General features: G+C 34.1%; 1 long non-coding RNA gene and 1 pseudogene across 1 annotated transcript; one reads left to right on the top strand and one right to left on the bottom strand.

The window, feature by feature from the left end:
- Positions 1–229: 229 nt before the first annotated feature.
- On the bottom strand, positions 230–19,704 carry LOC137813844 (disease resistance protein RUN1-like; annotated as a pseudogene).
- LOC137819567 (uncharacterized) lies at positions 13,873–16,603 on the top strand. Its single transcript, XR_011082333.1, has 8 exons — positions 13,873–14,055; positions 14,130–14,678; positions 14,760–15,416; positions 15,501–15,736; positions 15,813–15,980; positions 16,059–16,163; positions 16,267–16,307; positions 16,382–16,603. It is a non-coding gene; the product is annotated as an uncharacterized lncRNA (long non-coding RNA).
- Positions 19,705–20,221: the final 517 nt, after the last annotated feature.

The raw sequence follows: 20,221 nt of genomic DNA, 5'->3' as shown, positions 1-20,221 counted from the left end.
AGAAGAGTTCTTGTAAATCATTTAAAGGTTTTCAAAATCAGTTTTTGAATGTCTCAACTCTTCTTCCAAGGTCTTGACTATGTTTTCCAACCAATTATTTAAGCCTTTCACGCGGTTGTTCAAAAGGGTCAATATATTAACTTCTTTATGAGTCTTTTTGAAAGCATCAAGAAGTTTGTTATAATTTTCAAAGTTTAGGGAAGTGTCAAAACTTACACTACTTGTTTTTTTATTCTTCCTTTACCATAAAACACAGATTTTCCTGTTCATCTTCCTTTAATGATGAGCTTGAGGAAGAATCATCATTATATTGCGAAGTCAGGTAGGCTCTTTTTGCTTTGCCCTTCCTTTCAATCTTCTTGCTTGCCCCTCTCTCCTTACTCTCAATATTTGGAAAAATGGCTTTGATATGACCCTGTTTACCACATCCAAAACAAGTATAGTATGTAGAATTGAATTTATTCACTTTCTTACTATTATACATGTTTGAAGATTGGTTCTTGTCCCGATTGTTCTTTTTAAAGAATTTGCTAAACTTTCTTGTGAGCAAGTTGGGGGTCTCACCATCATTGTCCTCACTTCAGTCTTGACCATCTTTATGACCAACAACTCTTAAAGCAATGCTTCTCACATGCTTTTCTTCATGTTCTTGGTCATTCAGTCAGTTCATCTCAAGTTCGTGCTCTCTTAGCTTACCAAAAAGGAGGTTGTGGTCAAGGTTGTGAAATCCTTTGATTCAGAAATTGCAGTGACCTTTGGTTGCCATGATCTATCCAAGCATTTGAGGATCTTGATGTTCAGCTCCTCCCTTTCAAAGATCCTGCCAAGGCTGATGAGAAGATTCACAATGTGGGTGAATCTTTTCTGCACATCTGAGATGGTTTCCCCCTTTAACATTCTGAACATTTCATATTCTTGGGTCAAGGCATGCTTCCTTGCCCTCTTCACATTAGTGGTGCCTTCATGGGTAACCTCAAGGATGTCCCACATCTCTTTTGTAGAAGCACATTGTGATACCCTGAAAAACTCATAAGAATTTAAGACAGAGGTGATGTTCTTGGCAATGCAATAATATTGAGCCTTTTTATTTTCAAGCTCAGTCCATTGGAACCAAGGTTTTCCAATGAAAACATCATCTTTTCATGCTTAGGTACAAAAGGATCATTTACAATAGCATCCCAGATTCCTCTATCAATTGATTCAACAAAGATTTTCATTCTAACCTTCCAAAATTGATAATTCAATCCACAAAACAGAGGTGGCCTGTTAATAGAAGCACCCTCCCCAAAGGGTAGTTTTTCAGCCATTTTAAAAAGGTTTTAGGATTGAAACTTTAGTAACTTTCAAGAACTCAACTCTTAATGTCAATTGTTAGAATTAAAGGCCTTTAAAAAGAGGGGGATGAATTATTTTTGAAATATTTTTGCAAGTATTGAAGGTAGAGTGAAAGACTATGAAGAATCAACCAATTAGAAAACTGTTCAACCAAAAAGAAAACTGTTTTTAGTTTGATTCCAGAAAATCAACGAGTTGTTTTTACGAAACAACCGGTTGTTTATATCAGGAGTTTAGAAAATCAAAGCTAAAGCAGTTTAATGAGTGTAAGGATAGAGAGATTCACACAAGATGTTTATACTGGTTCACTCTTTACCAAAATCTACATCCAGTTCTTAGCTAACTAGTGAGAATTCACTATGTAATAAACCCTAGATTACAAACAACACACCAAGAATGATAATCTTGAACCCTTCAAGAACACACCACTCTTGGCAAACCACACAGTTTCCATAACACACTTTTTGAAACTGCACCACACCAGAACACATGCAAATACAATGTTTAAGGAAGAAGGGAATAGAATATACCTGGGTAAATCAAAGATTACAATTCAGAATTACAAGACAATCATATTCCACACTTGAGATGATCCAAAAGCTCTTTGAAATCTTGAAAATTGATTTTGATTTATCTCTCTTTCTGAGTTAATGACCAGGAGCATAAAACAACCTTACTCCAATCATATGGTCAAAGAATTTAATTCAAGAACCAAAAGCAGTTTGAATCATTTAAAACAGATTGGTACAACTTAACAGAAATCTGTTACGGTTTTCAAAAAAACAACCAGTTGAATTAGTTTGACAACAAAATCAAACAAAGCCAAGCTTTTCAAACTCTCTTCAAAATCCACTAAGCGTCAAACAACAGGTTGAATCGACATTTCAACAGGTTGAAATTTCACACTCTTTAGAAAACTCATCTTTTTAAAAAGGAATAAGATTTAATTAACCTTGGATCATCTTAAAGAGTGGATTAACAAATTCAAAGACTTCTAGACACACACACAACCAACAACAAGGTCTTCAAGCATTCCTCTTGGATATGGAGACATCAAAGCACCTTGTTCAACATCTTTGCGCTAACTGTAATTGTGGGAGGCACAAAGGTCTTCTGTGCAAGAGTTGTGTTGTGAAAGACTTAAGGTCTCTAGGTGCTACATAAGCTCTTGCCTCACCTCTTGAGTAACCTCCCATGTTAACTCCTACGTGATCTACTACCTCAATTTTAAATTAGCTTCTTGGCTAAATGCCTTAGAAAAGTACTCGTGTCAAGATGTTCCAAAGAATTGTGGGAAGTCCACCCTTGATTTTGCAATATGCACACGACCAAGGTGTTCAATCTAGGAAGTAAGTTATAAATAACTAGTAAATTGGTGATTGAAAACAGACTACGAATTGTGATTAGTACACAAATTATCAAACAAATTCATTCCATTTGTAGTTAAACGAACTTGTTAGAAATTGATCATCTAAAAGTCATTACCTTTTTTGTTTTTTCATCGACAATCCATTCAAAAATCGTCTTTCTTTAATTTATTTCACCATTTTTAGCAACGATTTAGATTAAAATCGTTGTTGAAACTTTGATTTATTCACCACTCTGCCAAGACATCTTCTTTTACGGTGATTAACCAAAAACTATCATTATTAACCATCGTCATTCGCCAATTTGCACTAGTGTATGAGATAAACTATTATAAAAATCACAATAGACACCTTTTTTCCTTAATCTTTGTTCATTTCAGATTATCTCACTGCACTAACTAAAACAATGAATTTTACAAAACAAGGGATAATGAGGCATTCCTCTGCAATGTTATAAGTCCTTTGTACTCGAGTAATTGAAAAGGTAAGATTTGGTCTCTCATGACATAATGATAATACCTCACGTACCTTCATCAACGATTTTTGTAGCATGTTGATTAATCTAGGAAGCTAGGAAAAACAGACATGAAAAGGCTCCACACTCAGCATGGAGCAAGTATGATGATCTTAAAGAGTATTTTTGGTTCATTTTCTTTATAATCTTATTACTAAAATAGACTTTGTTGTTATTTGAGCTCTTATTAAATAGTGAAGTTAGTAACTCCCTCACATGTTGCAGCACAGGACAATAACTTTGTGGATCCAAATCTCAAATGCATTGTAAGACACAATAGAAGAAAACAAAAATAAAATGAATCTATGTAGTAATAATAAGTACCTGTGTTTGGTAGTTGTTGATCTTTCTCATATACCCACCGATACCCATATTTATTTATATAGGCCTTAACATATTGCTTTTCTATCGAGCCGATTTGGCTCCAGTCCCTGATCAATTCCCTAAATTCCATACCAATAACACCATTATGAAATGAGTACCATCTCCAATTACAATGTTCTGCAAAAAACTCTTGACGAGACAAATAAAATAGCCACAAATGATATGACTGGTCAATGACTAGATCTCCTCTCAAATCGACTGGAGGAATTTTAGCTTTATGATATATAACTTTATCATAACTCCCACCAAAGTCAATATGGAATATTGCACAACAGATAACACCAATACAATTATTATCATGCATAAGAGGAGAGACATCAATCCTTATTGAATTGTCCATGCTCACCACAAACTGATTGTTGAACCACCTCGGTATTTCACTTCCTGGGATAACACTTCCAACACATGGAGTCCTGAAATTAAATTGCCTATTTTCGAAGCACCTCGCCTCAAAAGACTACAAACTTAAGCGTCAGTATCTGTTTTCGGAAAAAAAAGATTAAAAGAAGGGAAGAGGAAGGAAGGAGCATGCACACCTGAAAAATTTGAATCATCCACGAAAAAATAAAGCTAGTACAGTGTTCCCTCTCAACTAATTTTGGGCAGTTGTAAATCATTAATCCTACCAGATCTTCATCTTTGTAATATGATAGTGGAAGCTTGAAAATTTCTGAGGAACATTCGGTTTGCAAAGGGAGAACGGGCAAGTGTGTGAATTGTTTGCAATGTTGTAAGTTTAAATGATACAATCTGACAAGGTTATGCAGGTTAGGAAGTTTAGTAAAATTGTTTCCCTTCAAATTTAGCCGTTCAAGGCACCTTAACTTCCCAATGGCATCAGGGATTCGAATTAAGTTACAGAAGCTTAGATCGAGTTCACGCAAACAAGTGAGCAAACAAGGGAAAGTAGGAATGGAAGGCAACAACAAATTTGAAGGCCGCAACAACATTTTGTTTATGAAAAAGGATGTTGACTGGGAAAGAATAGGAGCTTCTGCTAAACAAAGCTTCTTCAAATGCCTTGTGTTCCTTTGTTCATCTAATAACTCATTATTATACAGTTTTGAACATCCAGAGACATTCAAATATTCAAGAGAATACAGCCCCAATATGGTATTGGATAAGCTTACTAGGTTTTTGCAGTTTCTCAAATTCAAAATAGCAAGACTTCTCAAAAGACCGATCAATGGATTTAGTTTTTCGAGCTTTATGCATCCTTCAAGATATATCCTTTCAAGATTTAGGGCCTCTCTAACATCCGACATCTCAACTAGATATTTGTTGAAAGAGAGATTCAAAAGCTTTAAATTGTGCAATGGCTACAGTGATTAGCAAATATAAGACAAAATTAATAATGAAATTTGGATTTTCTTTAATTAGTTAAAGAAAAAAGGAAACTAAAAGACATTGTTTGTCATTTATTTGGTTTATTTAAAAAAAATAGAAAAATTAATACACATTACCTTTATGCCTTTCCATAGTTGTTTGATACTGCTCCCAAAAAGGTGTAACTCGACTAGTTTTTCTGGTTGAAAACTTTGAGGCAAACATTTAAAAGAATATTCCCTCCAATTAAAATATGCTAGTTCATTCAAAAGATGATTGAGACTTCTTGAAAATTTCACATCCCTAAGATGAAGCAAGTTAAGGTGTCTAATTTTTTATAGACCATCTGCCCTCACACTCTCTTCATGCCAATACTTTTCAATATATATGACTTCAAGATTTTCAGTTGCCTACAACATTACAGAGAAAGAATAACATTATAATACTTTTCGAAGAGTTTTCATATTCTAGAAAAAATGGCAATGTAAGATTTATACTGACTCAATTAATTTTACCTAATTCTCTAACATAGTTTTCTCGAAATCTTTGTAATCCCACAACCTACTCCACTTTAGAGGCTTGTTAGGTGATTTTTTCTAACAACACTCTTCCCCAAATCCATCAACAACCTATGCATACAAATATCCCCATATTCACATGTTATTAGAGATTTCTCAATTACAGCTAGTATGCCATTTGCGTAATCAAATCCATGAAAGCTTAAGAATTTCTCCACATCACCCTTACCATGAATATTATCAGCAATGAAGCATGCAATATCTAAAAATATTTCTTTTTTGTCTTCTTCTAGGTGATCAAAACTTATACGTAAAACATCCACAATATTTCTATCCTTGTTATGTCTTAGCCTATCCAATGCACTTCTCCATTGTGAGACATTTCGACCAAACAAAGATGACCCAATTACTTCAATTGCCAAGGGATGGCCTTGAGCATGAAAAAGTACGTCACATGCCAAGTTTACATAATCACCCAATATATAATTAACTTTGAAAGCATTTTTACAAAACAACTGCATAGCATTTTTTTCCCTCAACGGTTGGACTTGATAAACATCATCCACTTTATGTGTCTTCAATATATGTTCATCCCTTGAGATTATGATGATTCTGCTCCCTCCACCTACACATCTACGTATATCTCTGTTCCCTGTGAACAACTAGAAATTGAGAGAGGTGAAAGCGAAAAAAGGGATGGGAGACATTCCTTTAGGACAGTAAGAGGGAGAAGAGAATAAATAAAGGGAAGGGAGAAAAGGAGATGTTTTAGAAGAGTGAGTGAGAAATGTAGGTAAATTAATGGTGAGGAAGAAGTTCGGTAAAAAGGAAGTTGGGTGCAAAAGAAGTTGGGTGAAGAAGGTGAAGAATTAATGGAGACCCAAGTCTCTGTTGAACAATTTGGTTTCTGATTTTCTGCACTAGTTATGTTTTGTTTCCTGTTTGTAATAGAACTTTATGTTGTTTTATGTTGAACTATCATGTATGGCTATGGTGTGTTTCTTTTCTTCCATGCTCCCATTCTGTTTGATGAATCCAAATTGGAAGGAAAATAGCTTGATATAGGTTATGATAGTTGAAGAATAGCTCATGTATGTTGATGTGGTTCAAGTATTAAACCTTCAAGGAGGTATAACAATACTCAAATATGTTATGTTCTGTTTTACATCTAACAGTTTTTTATGCATATACTGGAACCTAGTGCAGTACAGGTATTGATCATGACTTTCCTTGAAAGCTATGCAAAGCAAAAGGGATTTGTCTCCATCAAACAGGGGGGGATTGTTGAAGATGGATGAAGTTTCTTCTCTACATAGTCTTAGTGTGAGTTTGTTGTAGAAAATAGTTAGTTTGCTTTGAAGATTGTAATGTGTTTTAGTTGATCTTGTTTTTAGGCTAGTGTGGGTTTCAGGTTGCCTTTTGCTACATGACCTATCCTAGATGCCTAATCAAGGGGGAAAGATCAAGCACATGAAGTGGTTAAATGTTTTTCAAAAAGCTTTTTAGAGTTTTCTCAAGAATCAGAATACTGCAAAAAAATAAATCTATTTGCTTGAAAAACAATAGGTTTAATTTTGTTCTGCTGAAAGGATTTTCGAAATTCTGTTAGGGAACCAAAAGTACAAATCAGTTAATTATTTTGGTTAAGCTTAGCTAGCAGTTTTCCTAAAAAATTAATTTGTTAGTTTTAAATTCAATTTGTTGTTTTTATAACAGCTTTTTAACTGTTTTATGAAAAGTTGTTAGAAACTTATTTCTATATAATGAAAAGCTTTTCTCACATGAAAGGTTGTTGAGCAATCACAGTCTTAACAAAGATTAAACATTTTCTGTGTGAGAAAAAGGATTGGAATGCGTTTTTGAAAGGTTTTTCAAAGAGATCTTCAAGTGTGCTTGTTCTAGGAAAACCTTGATCTTGGTGAAGGTGTTGGTACTGTTTTTGCTGCAATTGGGACAACTAGTTTTTGTTTTTGCATCTTCTTTCAGGTGTTATCCTTCCTTTAATTCTTGTTTGTAAAGGTGGTTGTGTTAGTCAGTCCTTGATAGGGTTTCTTGGAGTAACCAATCTGGTTTTGTCAACCTTTCCTGTTTGATCGCAGTCTTAATATGAATAAGTTCTGATTGTGTTAAAGTGTTTTGAAGAATCAATTTGTTCCTTTTAAAATCAAATTGTTCATTTTCTCTTGATATATTGTAAACCAGTGTGTATTGTGAAAATTTTATAGCTTCAATTCACCCCTCCCCTTTTGAACTTAGACACTAATAAACCCAACAATAGGTATCAAGAGCTAGGACTTGTATTTTACTCAAGTGTGTGCATTATGTCTAAGTTTAATGCCTTTTGCTGAAGGTGCGTCTATTAATAGACCTCTAATATTTGGTGGTGTGAATTATGCATTCTGGAAAATTAGAATGAAAATCTTCATGGAATCTATTGACATGGGTATTTGGGATGCAGTGGTCAGTGGACCTTTTGTGCCTATGCAGGTTATCAAAGAAGAAACAGTAATGAAGCCTTAGTCTGATTGGAGTGAAAGTGAAAAGAAGAAGGCTCAATATGACTCCCTAGCCAAGAACATAATTACCTCTGCATTGAATATGGATGAATTCTTTAGAGTATCTCAATGCAACTCGGCCAAGGAGATGTGGGAAGTACTAGAAGTAACTCATGAGGGCACGGATGATGTGAAACAAGCAAGGAAGCACTCACTCATTCAAGAATATGAACTTTTCAGGATGCAATTAGAAGAGAGCATTGCAGATGTGCATAAATAGTTTATACATATTGTAAATCATCTCACTGGTCTTGGTAAGGTCTTTAACAAGGAAGAGCTCAACATAAAGGTGCTGAAATGCCTTGATAGGAGTTGGCAGCCAAAGGTAACAACAATCTCTGAATCCAGAGATTTATCCAAGATGTCCACTGCTGCATTGTTTGGAAAATTGATGGAGCATGAGTTAGAACTCAAAAGATTGAAAAAACAAGAAACAATGGAGAAAAGAGCCAAAGGAATTACCTTGAAGACTACAATGGAACATGATACAAGTGAGGAAGAGGAGAATCCTGAACATGATGAGACCTTGAGTCTGCTTATCAGAAAATTCAATAGATTTCTTAAAAGGATGAACCGAGATAGAATTCAACAAAGAAAAAGGTACTCAAAATCCAATTACTCAAATTCTTCTAGTTATACTTGCTTTGGTTGTGGTAAACCAGGTCACATAAAGATTGATTGTCCAAACAATCAAAACAAAGAAAAACCAGCAAATAAGAAGAGTGAAAGAGGCAAAGGAAAAATAACATATATCTTTTGGGAAGAAAATGAAGTATCCTCAACAAGTGACTCCTCAACTGGAAGTGAAGAAGCAAATATGTTCTTTATGGTGAATGATGAAGGATCAATCTCTAATTCGGTGAGTGACTTTTCCACTAATTCTGAAAGTTATGATCAGCTGTTAATTGCCTTTAAGGAAACACATGATGAAGCAAACAGATTGGCTGTCATATGTAACAAACTGAACAAAGTAAATAGGGTACTTGAACCTAAGGTTAAGTCACTTAAGGAAGAATTACATAAAGCTAAAACTAATTTGGTTAGACTTGAATTGACATGTTTGCATGCATCTATAAAAACCTGTGAAAATTGTAAGAAGTTGGAAAAACAAGTTGAATATTTGCTGAAAACCTTATCAAATTTCACCAAAGGTAGAGAAAATTTTGAAACATTATTGGGATCTCAAAATGCTGTTTTTAATAAAATGGGCTAGGATATAATCCTGGAATAAAGAACAATGTGAAAAAGCTGTCCAGTTTTTTTGTTCCTTCCGAAACAGGTTTTTCTTCTTTTAACCGTTCAAATATAATGCATACTGCACCTTGCTTTTACAGTATGGAATTTGGACATATCTCTAGAACATGTAAAGCTAGAAGGTACCTTTTTCCTAAAGGATTGGTCAAATGGCTTCCTAAGGAAAGGCATTAATCATGCTGGACCCTAGACTAAAGAGGGGTACCATATGTGTTAAATCTGTTTTGCAGAAAAACAGCAGGAAAAACCAGTGGTACTTGGATAGCGGATGTTCAAAGCATATGACTTGTGATTTGGCTCAATTCACAAGTCTGAAACTTAAAGCTGAGGGGCATGTCACATATGGAGACAACAATAGAGGAAGAATTCTCGGAAGAGGAAATGTTGGTACTAAAGATTCAACCACAATTGAGAATGTGTTATATGTGGAAGGACTAAAGCATAGTCTTCTAAGTATTAGCCAACTGCGTCACAAGGGCTACAAGGTTAATTTTGAAGCCAACACCTATACAATTTCAAGCGAAACCTTTGGTAAGGTGTTGTTCACGGGTAGAAGGGTAAACAACATCTATCTCTTAGATATTATGAATAGTTGCTCTGAAAATGAATGTTTGCTATCAAAAAGTGATGAGTCTTGGTTGTGGCATAGGAGGTTAGCTCATATCCATACTAATCACTTGAATAAGTTGAAGTCTAAGGATATTGTTTCTGGTTTACCAAATATAAAGTTTCAAAATAACAGATTGTGTGATGCATGGGTAAAGAGTAAACAAATAAGAACTTCTTTTAAAACAAAGGATGTGGTTTCTACAAATAAAGCTTTTGATGTTCAACATATGGATTTGTTTGGACCTTCTAGGACTGCTAGTTTAGCTGGAAACTTCTATGCTTTGGTAATTGTTGATGATTTCTCAAGATATACATGGACTCTCTTTCTTGCTTCTAAAAATGATGCATATAAAGCTTTTAAGAAAATGGCTAAGGTTCTGCATAATGAAAATGAAAAAAACATAAAATAGATTCGTAGTGATCATAGGGGAGAGTTTCAAAATGCAAAGTTTGATAGGTTCTGTGAAAAACATGGGGTCATACATAGTTATTCTGCTCCTAGGACACCCCAACAAAATGGTGTAATTGAAAGGAAGAATAGATCACTAGAGGAATTAGCTAGGACCATGTTAAATGAATCTAATCTACCTAAATATTTCTGGGCAGATGCAATATACACTGTTTCTTATGTGCTTAACAGAACTTTTAATAGACTTATTCTTAAGAAAACTCCATATGAACTGTATAAAGGTAGGAAGCCTAGCATTAGTCATCTTAGGGTCTTTGGTTGCAAATATTTTATTCTGAATAATGGAAAAGATAATCTGGGCAAATTTGATCCTAAATCTGATGAAGGGATACATATTAGCTATGCTATTAATGGACATGCTTACAGAGTGTATAACAAAAGATTGCTTACTGTGGAAGAGTATATGCATGTGGTGTTTGATGAATCTGATTGTATTGTGCCTAAATCTGTTTTGGATGAACCTGGTGTGGATGATTTAAGAACTATTCTACAAAAGAATCAATCTATTGATCCTGATGCAACTAATTCAAGTGCTGGCAAAGAATAAGTTGTGAATGCAGGATTTCCTAAAGAGTGGAAGACTCCTAGGGATCTCACACTTGACAATGTAATTGGGAAAATTGAGAAAGGAGACTCAACAAGGAATTCTCTTAACAATTTCTGCAAGACAATGACCTTTGTTTCACAAGTAGAGCCTAAAAATCTGGAGGAAGCACTACAAGACAGCAACTGGATAGCAGCTATGCAAGAAGAGTTAAATCAGTTTGAATACAATGAAGTATGGTCCTTAGTTCCAAGAACACATGCAATGAATATCATAGGAACCAAATGGATGTACAGGAACAAGATGGATGAACATGGGGCTATCACCAGAAATAAAGCAAGGCTGCTTGCTAAAGGCTACAACCAAGAAGAGGGAATAGATTTTGGTGAAACCTATGCACCAATAGCACGACTTGAAGCTATCATATTACTCTTAGCATTTTCAAGCATAAAAGGATTCAGGTTATTCCAAATAGATGTTAAGAGTGCATTCTTGAATGGATATATTAATGAAGAAGTGTTTGTCTCTCAGCCTCCAGGATTTGAAGACTACAAAAATCTGGAGCATGTGTACAAGCTCAAGAAGGCACTTATGGTTTAAAGCAGACACCTAGACAATGGTATGAGAGGCTAAGTGAGTTTCTGCTTTCTCAAAGTTATGACTGTGGCACCTATGACAAAACCTTGTTCATAAAGAAGAAAAGAGAAGACATTATACTTGTGCAAGTCTATGTTGATGATATCATCTTTGGATCAACAAATGAAGAAATGTGTGAAGCTTTTGTAGAAGCAATGAAAAGTGAATTTGAGATGTCAATGTTAGGAGAAATGAATTTCTTCCATAGATTGCAAGTGAAACAACTCAAGGATGGAATTTTCATAAATCAAGCAAAGTACTGCAAGGAGTTGCTTAGGAAGTTTGATATGGATCAATGCAAAGCAATCAACACTCCAATCTCAACAAGCTGCCAACTGGATCAAGATTGTGCAGGAAAATCAGTGGATCAATCAAAATACAGAGGTTTAATTGGTTCCTTATTATACTTAATTGCTAATAGGCCTAACATTATATTTGTTGTATGTTTATGTGCTAGATATCAATCTGATCCAAAGGAATCACATTACAATGCAGCTAAGAGGATTCTGAAATACTTGCAAGGGACTAAAGATGTTGGACTATGTTATCCAAACAATGTTTCCTTAAACTTGACTGGTTTTCAGATTCTGATTTTGCAGGTTGCAAGGTTGATAGGAAGAGCACAAGTGGAACTTGTCACATGCTAGGGTCAAGTATAATCTTATGGCATTGCAAGAAACAAGCATGTGTTTCTCTTTCTATAGCAGAGGCAGAATATATAGCAGCTGGAAGTTGTTGAGCTCAAACACTATGGCTAAGGCAACATCTAAGTGACTTTGGAATTCTTTTAAATAAGATACCTATCAACTGTGATAATACTAGTACTATAAATCTGTCTAAGAATCCTGCTATTCATTCAAGAACTAAACATATTGAAATTAGACATCATTTCCTAAGAGAGCATATAGCTAATGGAACTTGTGATATTAAATTCATTGGTAATGAATTCAATTAGCTGATTTGTTTACTAAATCTCTTGCTAAAGATAGATTTTATTTTCTATTAAAAGAATTGGGTATCAATAGCTTAAATTGTCCACTGCAGTAAAGATTTAAATATGTTATCTTATGCTTTAACATGTTGTTTTTCCTGTTTCAGAATCACAACTATGACTAGGAAAGAGAAATAATTACTTTTCTCTCTCTCCTTAACCATTGACTACTTTTATGATTATTGACCAGCAGATTTATGACATTCATGTGTGGAAATCCTAATTGATTTGATACTTTAATTATGCAACAAATTTGATTTGCTAAGCAGAAACATGTTTCCAATATATTCTTGCATCATTCAAAACTGCACCTGTTGTACTACATAAGAATTAAATATGTACTGCATCTGTTTTTCTTGATCTTGCTTTCAAAACCCGTGATCTTTGAAATTTGATTTGTGCTCTATATAAATCTGGCTTATATCAATTGTATCTCATACTTTCTCTTCCTTGCTACAAGCTGTCCAGGTTCAAATATGATGTTTTATTAGTTTTGGTTCCTCTGTTGACTATCATATGAATTATGTACTAAGTTTCTTTCTAGCTGGAACTGTCTATTGGTGAATAGGTGCAGGTAACAACAGATTAAGCAATGGCATCCTCTTCACACAAAAAGAAGAAGTTCAAAGAGCAACCTAACAGCAACCAAGGCATTTTGGAAAATTGGTTTGCTAGAGATTCTGAAGTTATGACAAGGTTCATACATGAGACAAGCAGAAAGAAAATCAATGTACCTAAGGTGTTGTAATTCTCATGGCTAAGGGATGAAAATTTGACAGAAGCAAAAACTCTGCTCAAGCATCAAAAAATGAAAAGCTTTTTGGAAATGTCTAGAAATGTCTATCCAGACCTAGTGAAGGTGTTCTATAGCAACCTTGTACAAGATGGAAAGAATTTTGTCTCCTATGTGAAAGGAGTAAAGCTAAAAATCACTAGAGAAATCTGGAGCAATGTTGGTGGAATCAAATACTCAGGGCTGAAAGTGAGCAAAGGGAACACTGTTGCAATTCAAGGGTTCAACAAAATGCAGTTTTATAGAAGTTGTGTGAGGAATCCTACTGAACCAGTGGCTAGGTTTCATGCAGATAATTTGACTTTAATTCCAAGACTCTTAACTCACATTATTGCTTGGCAACTCACTCCTAGAAGAATCAATCATGATGTTCTTGATATTGCTTTACTGCATAATGAATCAGCTCAAGGTAAATTGGGTGAGTACCATGGTAGAACACATGCTCAAATCCACAAGGGTCCCTAATTATCGTTTTCCATATGTAATATTTGTGTCCAAAATAATTGACTATTTTGAAGTGGATACTACAAATGAAAGAAATGATACTATCAAAGCAGCAAGTGAAATAGACAATTCCCGTGCTGCTGGTGAGAAGACACGTGTTGACATTGACGTCAACACTGGAGTGGCTTTTGGTCCTAAAGCAGATGAGTTTATGAGCTATCTTGGAGTTGTTTCTCGTGAGAGGCTCTCCATTCTGATTAATTCATGGGATGAGGTGTCAGAGGTCGACCGGAATATGATCTGGGAGGATGTTCTGGTAAGCTTAACATTTTGATATAATGCTTTTTAATATTCATTGATTAATTTTAATTTGCTGATGTTATTTTGCAGGCAAACTTTGAAATTCCTGATGTGGAACCGCTTCGATCAAAGATTATATCCAATATCGGAATTAAATTTCGTACCTTTAAGTCAAGACTGACTTCGAGATACGGTCTTTGCGACCTTAAAGACGAAAATCCATGTTTAAAGTACAAACATATTGATGAAGAGACATGACGTTTTTTTAAAGAATGTCGTTAAAATGAGGATTGGATGGTTAACATTTTTTGTTTATATAACATTAATAAGTTTATCTTATTTACTTCACTTTGTTTATTTCAATTATGACAGAATTGTCGGAAGAAAGCTCAAGAGATAGCTTTGAAGAATGTTACCTCGCACATTATGTCTCGTTCGGGGTATCGAAAACTTGAGCAAGCACTGATGGTGGAAAATGAGAATGAGCAATCTAAACAGGGGACGTTTTCTGAGAATGTGGAAACAGGGGTCACTTCTCCTCCATCACCACCTTTTCGCCATGTAAAATGGAAGAGGGCCCGAATTAAAAAGTCGGGTGCACCAAGTTCTGAGTAATCCGGGGTTATCATCGAAAAAATTGTAAGCTATTTTTGTTATTTTCATTTATTTTAAAGCATTAATTATATTAAAAATTGATATGATTTTTGTCTACTCTTGTAGGATTCCTTGGAATCCGACGATAAATTTGTTGTTGAAGGTCATCACAATATCCTGGTTGAAGCAATTGGACGACCTGAGCACTGTGGTCGTGTTCGTACAGCTGGACAAGGGGTTGGAATTAAACTATATTTTGGAGTTTCAGAACGACAGTCATCCTCCTCCTCCAAAGAGAACGAAACTCAATTGAAGACTAAGATACGTGAAGAATTAATGGAGGAGATGAGAAAGGAGATTGATTTGATGCAGCTAGAGATGAAAAAGGAGAATGATCGAATGTGACAAGAGTTTCTATCGCAACAACTTTGTGCTGAGCTGATTGAACCCCTTGTTAGTCGCACTCCTAAGAGCACAAAGGGGAGTTGTGCGGCTCCTCCAACATCAGGGGATGATATCATTGGGCAGACGAAGGATTGTGAGCTACTAGTAGTGGGCGGCAAACTTCCTCGGGTGGTGGCCCTTGGAAAAGTCTATCAAGACGCCACCACCTTACATAACGTTCCTCTCTCCCCTGATGTGGCGAAGGTAACAGTTGAAAAAGTACGATTTCCTGATGCTCGTGTTCCACTACCTTCAGATGAGGTAACCACTGTGACCGATGCATTTCAGACATTCGTTGCCTGGCCCAGAGACCTCATTCGATTTATGCCTGAACCTCATGTAATAATTTCATTTCATTATATTATTTTTTATTTATATTTCTATGTTACATATAATTTAATACAAATGTTCTTTATCTTGTAGAAACCTTTTCGGGCACCAAGTTCGGAGAAGAAGCGTGAGGTTCCAATTGACAATCTTATAGCTTCATTAGGTCTCATTGCTAGTTAGATTGGTAATGAACCTTTTCCTGTTCCGTGGGATGATACATTTTCTCAAATAAACACTGAACGGCCACTGATGATGTACAACACAGATTTATTAGAATTTATACCTGGGAATCAGGAGCTCAATATAAGTATAATTCAATTTTTTATTATGTAAGTATCTTTACCTATTATTCAATTTACTTTATGTTAAATTATTATTGATTATGTTTTAACTAAAAACTTGTAGGTTTTTGCATAGAGTCTGTATCACTGAGGGGAAGGAAAATGTGTATGGATTCTTAGATCCTGCATATACTAATCCCGTTGGACCAAACTCAACTGAGACTCAAGCATACATCACTAACACCCTGGAAAAAGAGGGAAAACAAATTTATTTATGCCCTTATATTAATGAGTAAGTTTAATTATATGTCATCAATTATTACTATTTCATGTTTTAAATATTTACTAACTCTTTTCATGGATGATATAGGTATCATTGGCAGTTTCTTGTCTTATCAATGGTTGATAAGACTACTGTGTGGTTCTATTCCCTACACAAGAAGATTCCCACAAAATTTAAGGATATCATTGATATGTAAGTACAGTATAAATTTAACTTTGTTTGTTACTAATTAACCATCTACTAATGAGGTTTTTTGTATTAACCAATTCATGGCGTGGATATAACATCCTAAAAGGTCGATCCAATTCAAATAATTTGAACTACATAAGAATAAAGGTTTGTAATTTTTTTCTTTCTATATTATCATTGTTTATCAATATACTAACATATTACTTTTTATTGAATTATAGTGTAATAAACAACCAGGAAGCTATGAGTGTGGCTATTACATTATGCAATGGATGATTACCATTATAAGACTAGGTGTTAAAACTGGTTGGAAAGAGGTAATAACATGATATGTTAAATCATTTTTATAATTCTTGAAATATATATATATATATATATAAACTAATTTAAGTAAACTATATTTTGCAATGCAATTATTCACGGAAGAAACACCAATGAATTTGGAAGGCATTTCATATGTTAGAGATTCTTGGTCCACATATTTCATAAATTTTTATAACTCTAGCATAGTTAATCAATAATGTAGGTTTTATTATGTAATTTGATTACTTGTAAATGTACATTTTGATTCTCTCAATTTATCTCTATATTTTTGTATTTGTCTGGCTGGGTTTGATCATTGTGCAGGTTAATTTATATGGTTTAGGGACAATACAAATTGCACTTTAAAAAAAAACACTATTTACAAATGCGGTTATTTACCAAAGCCGCATTTGTAAATCAAAAAACAAGATTTACAAATGCAGCTATTACCAAAGCCGCATTTGTAAATGTGATTTACGAATGCGGCTATTACCAAAGCTGCATTTGTAAATGTGATTTACGAATGCGGCTATTACCAAAGCCGCATTTGTAAATGTGATTTACGAATGCGGCTATTACCAGAGCCGCATTCGTAAATCTTAAACCTCTAAAACCCTCAGCTCATTTAGAAGAATATACAAATGCGGCTATTTGAAATAACCGCATTCGTAAATCACATTTACAAATGCGGCTCTATAGCCGCATTTGTAGCTCTCTGATTTACGAATGCGTGCTGATCAAATGTGGCTCTATAGCCGCATTTGTAAATGTAAAATAGCTGCATTTGATTAACATTTTTGCGCTAGTGATAAGGTGTCTAATTTTTGATACACCATCTATCCTCGCAATCCTCCCAACTTGCAAATCATATCCAAGATATATGTCCCAAATCTTTCAACAACCCATGCATATAAATGATCCCATCTTCACATGTTATTAGAGATTTCTCAACCAAAGCTTGTATGTCATTTTCATAATCAAATCCATAGATGCTTAAAATCTTCTCCATACTATCCTTAGAATAAATATCCACTACAAGAAAATCATAGAATAAAAACCAATTTTAGAAACAAAAAATAATTAGTTGCTATATTGACTAAATTAAAAACCATTTTTAGAGACTAAAAAAATTTTGGTTTCTAAATTAGTTTCTATTATTGATAAACAGTTTCTAAATTGATATCTAACTAACTACTAAAGTTTTTGCTACCAATTTTAGAATCTAAATAATTGGTAGTTAAAACCTTGGTAGCTAATTAGATATCAATTTAGAAATTATTTATAAAAAATAGAAACTACTTTAAAAAATAATAATTTTTTTAGTCTCCAAAATGGTTTCTAATTTAATCACTATAACTACTAATTATTTTTTGTCTCTAAAATTGATTTCTATTTATTGATTTTATTGTATAAGCACAGAATATCAAGAAATATTTCTTTTCCTTCTTCTTCCACCAGATCAAAACATCTATAGTGTTTCCACATTTTTTATATTATCCAATAACCTTCTCCACTGTGAGACATTTTGACCACACAAAAATGATCCAATTGTTTCAATTGTCCAAGGATGACATGTGAAAGTAGCATGTGAAAGTAGCTCACATGCCACCTTCAAGTAATCGTCCAATTTATAATTAACTTCATCTTTGAAAGCATTTTTACAAAACAACAGCGCAGCATTTTTCCTACTCAACGGCAGAACTTCATAAACATCATTCACTCCATGTGTCTTCAATATAAGTTCATTCCTAGAAATGATGATGATTTTGCTCCCTTCACCTATGCATGTACGTATATCTCTGTTCCCTGTAAGCAGCTTAAGTTGTTCACCTTTATCAACATTGTCAAGAACTATAAGTGTTCTTGCTTTGTGCAGTCTATTCCACACCCAATATGCTCCATCAATAGCATTAAAAATTTTAAGATTTTTCTCATTTAGAAACTGGGAAATTAGTTGTTTTTGTACACCTAATGAACCACTATCTCTATAAATATTGCTCACATCATCAATAAAACAACCAAAATCATACTGATGATAGATTCTTTCATATAAATCCCGAGCAAGAGTTGTCTTTCCAATACCATCCGTTCCACTAATTCCAACAACTCGAACATCATTAACTGGCTCTAAATGTAGAAGATTTGTTCATTCTTCAACCCGATACTTTATTCCAACCAGTTCATCATTCGGAAGTCTTGACAATTTTGGTCCCAAAATTTTTATTATCTTTTGAACAATTTCTTCTATCTGTTCACACTGTAACCTGAAAATTTAATATTTACAGGAAAAAAAAACAATAAACAATATAGTTTCAAAATATTATTTTGATTAAACAATATATAATTGGGATTCAATTTGCATGTGCTTTTGTACTGTTTCCGAAATTCCTAACATCTCTGAATTGTAGTTTAGAAAGGAGTAAATAAATTCAAACTGTGATGAATGTTGAAACGAGAGAGGATTACTCACTTATTTCGGATATCCCAACCAGAGAGATTGGCGACTTGTGTGAGAGCTTGTCTCCATCTCTGAACTTCTTCCATCTTCACTTCATCTTCTCTCAATCTCTTTTCGTGTTCTGCAAATGCTTTCTTATAACATGCATTCTGTTTGCGCACCACTGAAGGACGAACATCATAAAAAATAGGTATAATAACACGTCTTGGCGAAGTTTCAAAGCAGTTACATATCTCTGCGAGTTCACGCAAGCACCAAGTGGAGGAAGCATAGTTCTGTGAGAAGACAACAATGAAAAGTCGAGAGGCTTGAATGGCTTGCAGCAGCTCTGGTGCAATGGATTCACCCTTTTTGAGATCTTCAACATCTTTGAACACATTGATGCCTTTTGTACCGAGAGCCTGAAAGAGAAAACCAGTGAAGCTGTTGCGCGTGTCTTCACCGCGGAAGCTGACAAATACGTCGTAGATGTCTGTTGCAAGAGATGAAGAAGAAGAAGAAGAAGCCATTAGAGAAAGCAAAAGTTGCTGAGAGAGAGAATGGGTGTGAAAGTGGAGAGCAATCACTGAATGAATAAATAGAAATTCAAGTGAAGAATGGGTATTTATTATCACGTTGGCGCGTTTCATTATTCCACCTTCTTTCTACGAATGGTCGTATAAAATGAGTGTGAAAGTGGAAGCAAACACTGAGAAATAGAAATAAGTGTTGTGAGTGTTTTTTCATTGAAGCTTCTCCCACTTAGCTTTTGTAATAATTGCCGCGTGGTTGTGGAATTGCAGAACTAAACTAAATAATTGTAATGTATGGATGTTAACAAAGTTTTTGTATCAAATTTTGGAAATCAAATAATTGAATGTTAAAAGTATTAACTAATTAGATATCAATTTAAAAACTATTTATCAATAATAAAATTAATTTAAAAATTAATAATTTTTTATTCTCTAATTTACTCAGTCACTATAGTAATTAGTTATTTTTTTAATATAAAATTAGTTGGCTCTTAAATGGTGTGATTTATTGTTATTTTTATTCATATTCATTGTTATTTGTTAGGGATATACACATAATTTGTAATATATATAGATGTTCTTGAGTTGTTTATATATTTTGTTTTTCTATATTTCACATGTTTTTTTATATACTTAATTGTTTCTGTTATTTTTTTCTCTCTTATTATGAAAAATATTTTTTATTGTTTAAAAGTGTTTAAACAATATAATATAATCTGAAATGTGTATAAAGTGTTTAAAGTTATATCCTGTTATTTTATTATAGATATGGTCATTCTAATTTTTTA

The sequence above is a fragment of the Phaseolus vulgaris genome, chromosome 10 (genome assembly GCF_000499845.2).
Source record: "Phaseolus vulgaris cultivar G19833 chromosome 10, P. vulgaris v2.0, whole genome shotgun sequence".
Taxonomy (NCBI): Eukaryota; Viridiplantae; Streptophyta; class Magnoliopsida; order Fabales; family Fabaceae; genus Phaseolus; species Phaseolus vulgaris.
The sequence above is the reverse complement of the archived record's forward strand: the minus strand, read 5'-3'. Positions and strand labels throughout refer to the sequence as shown.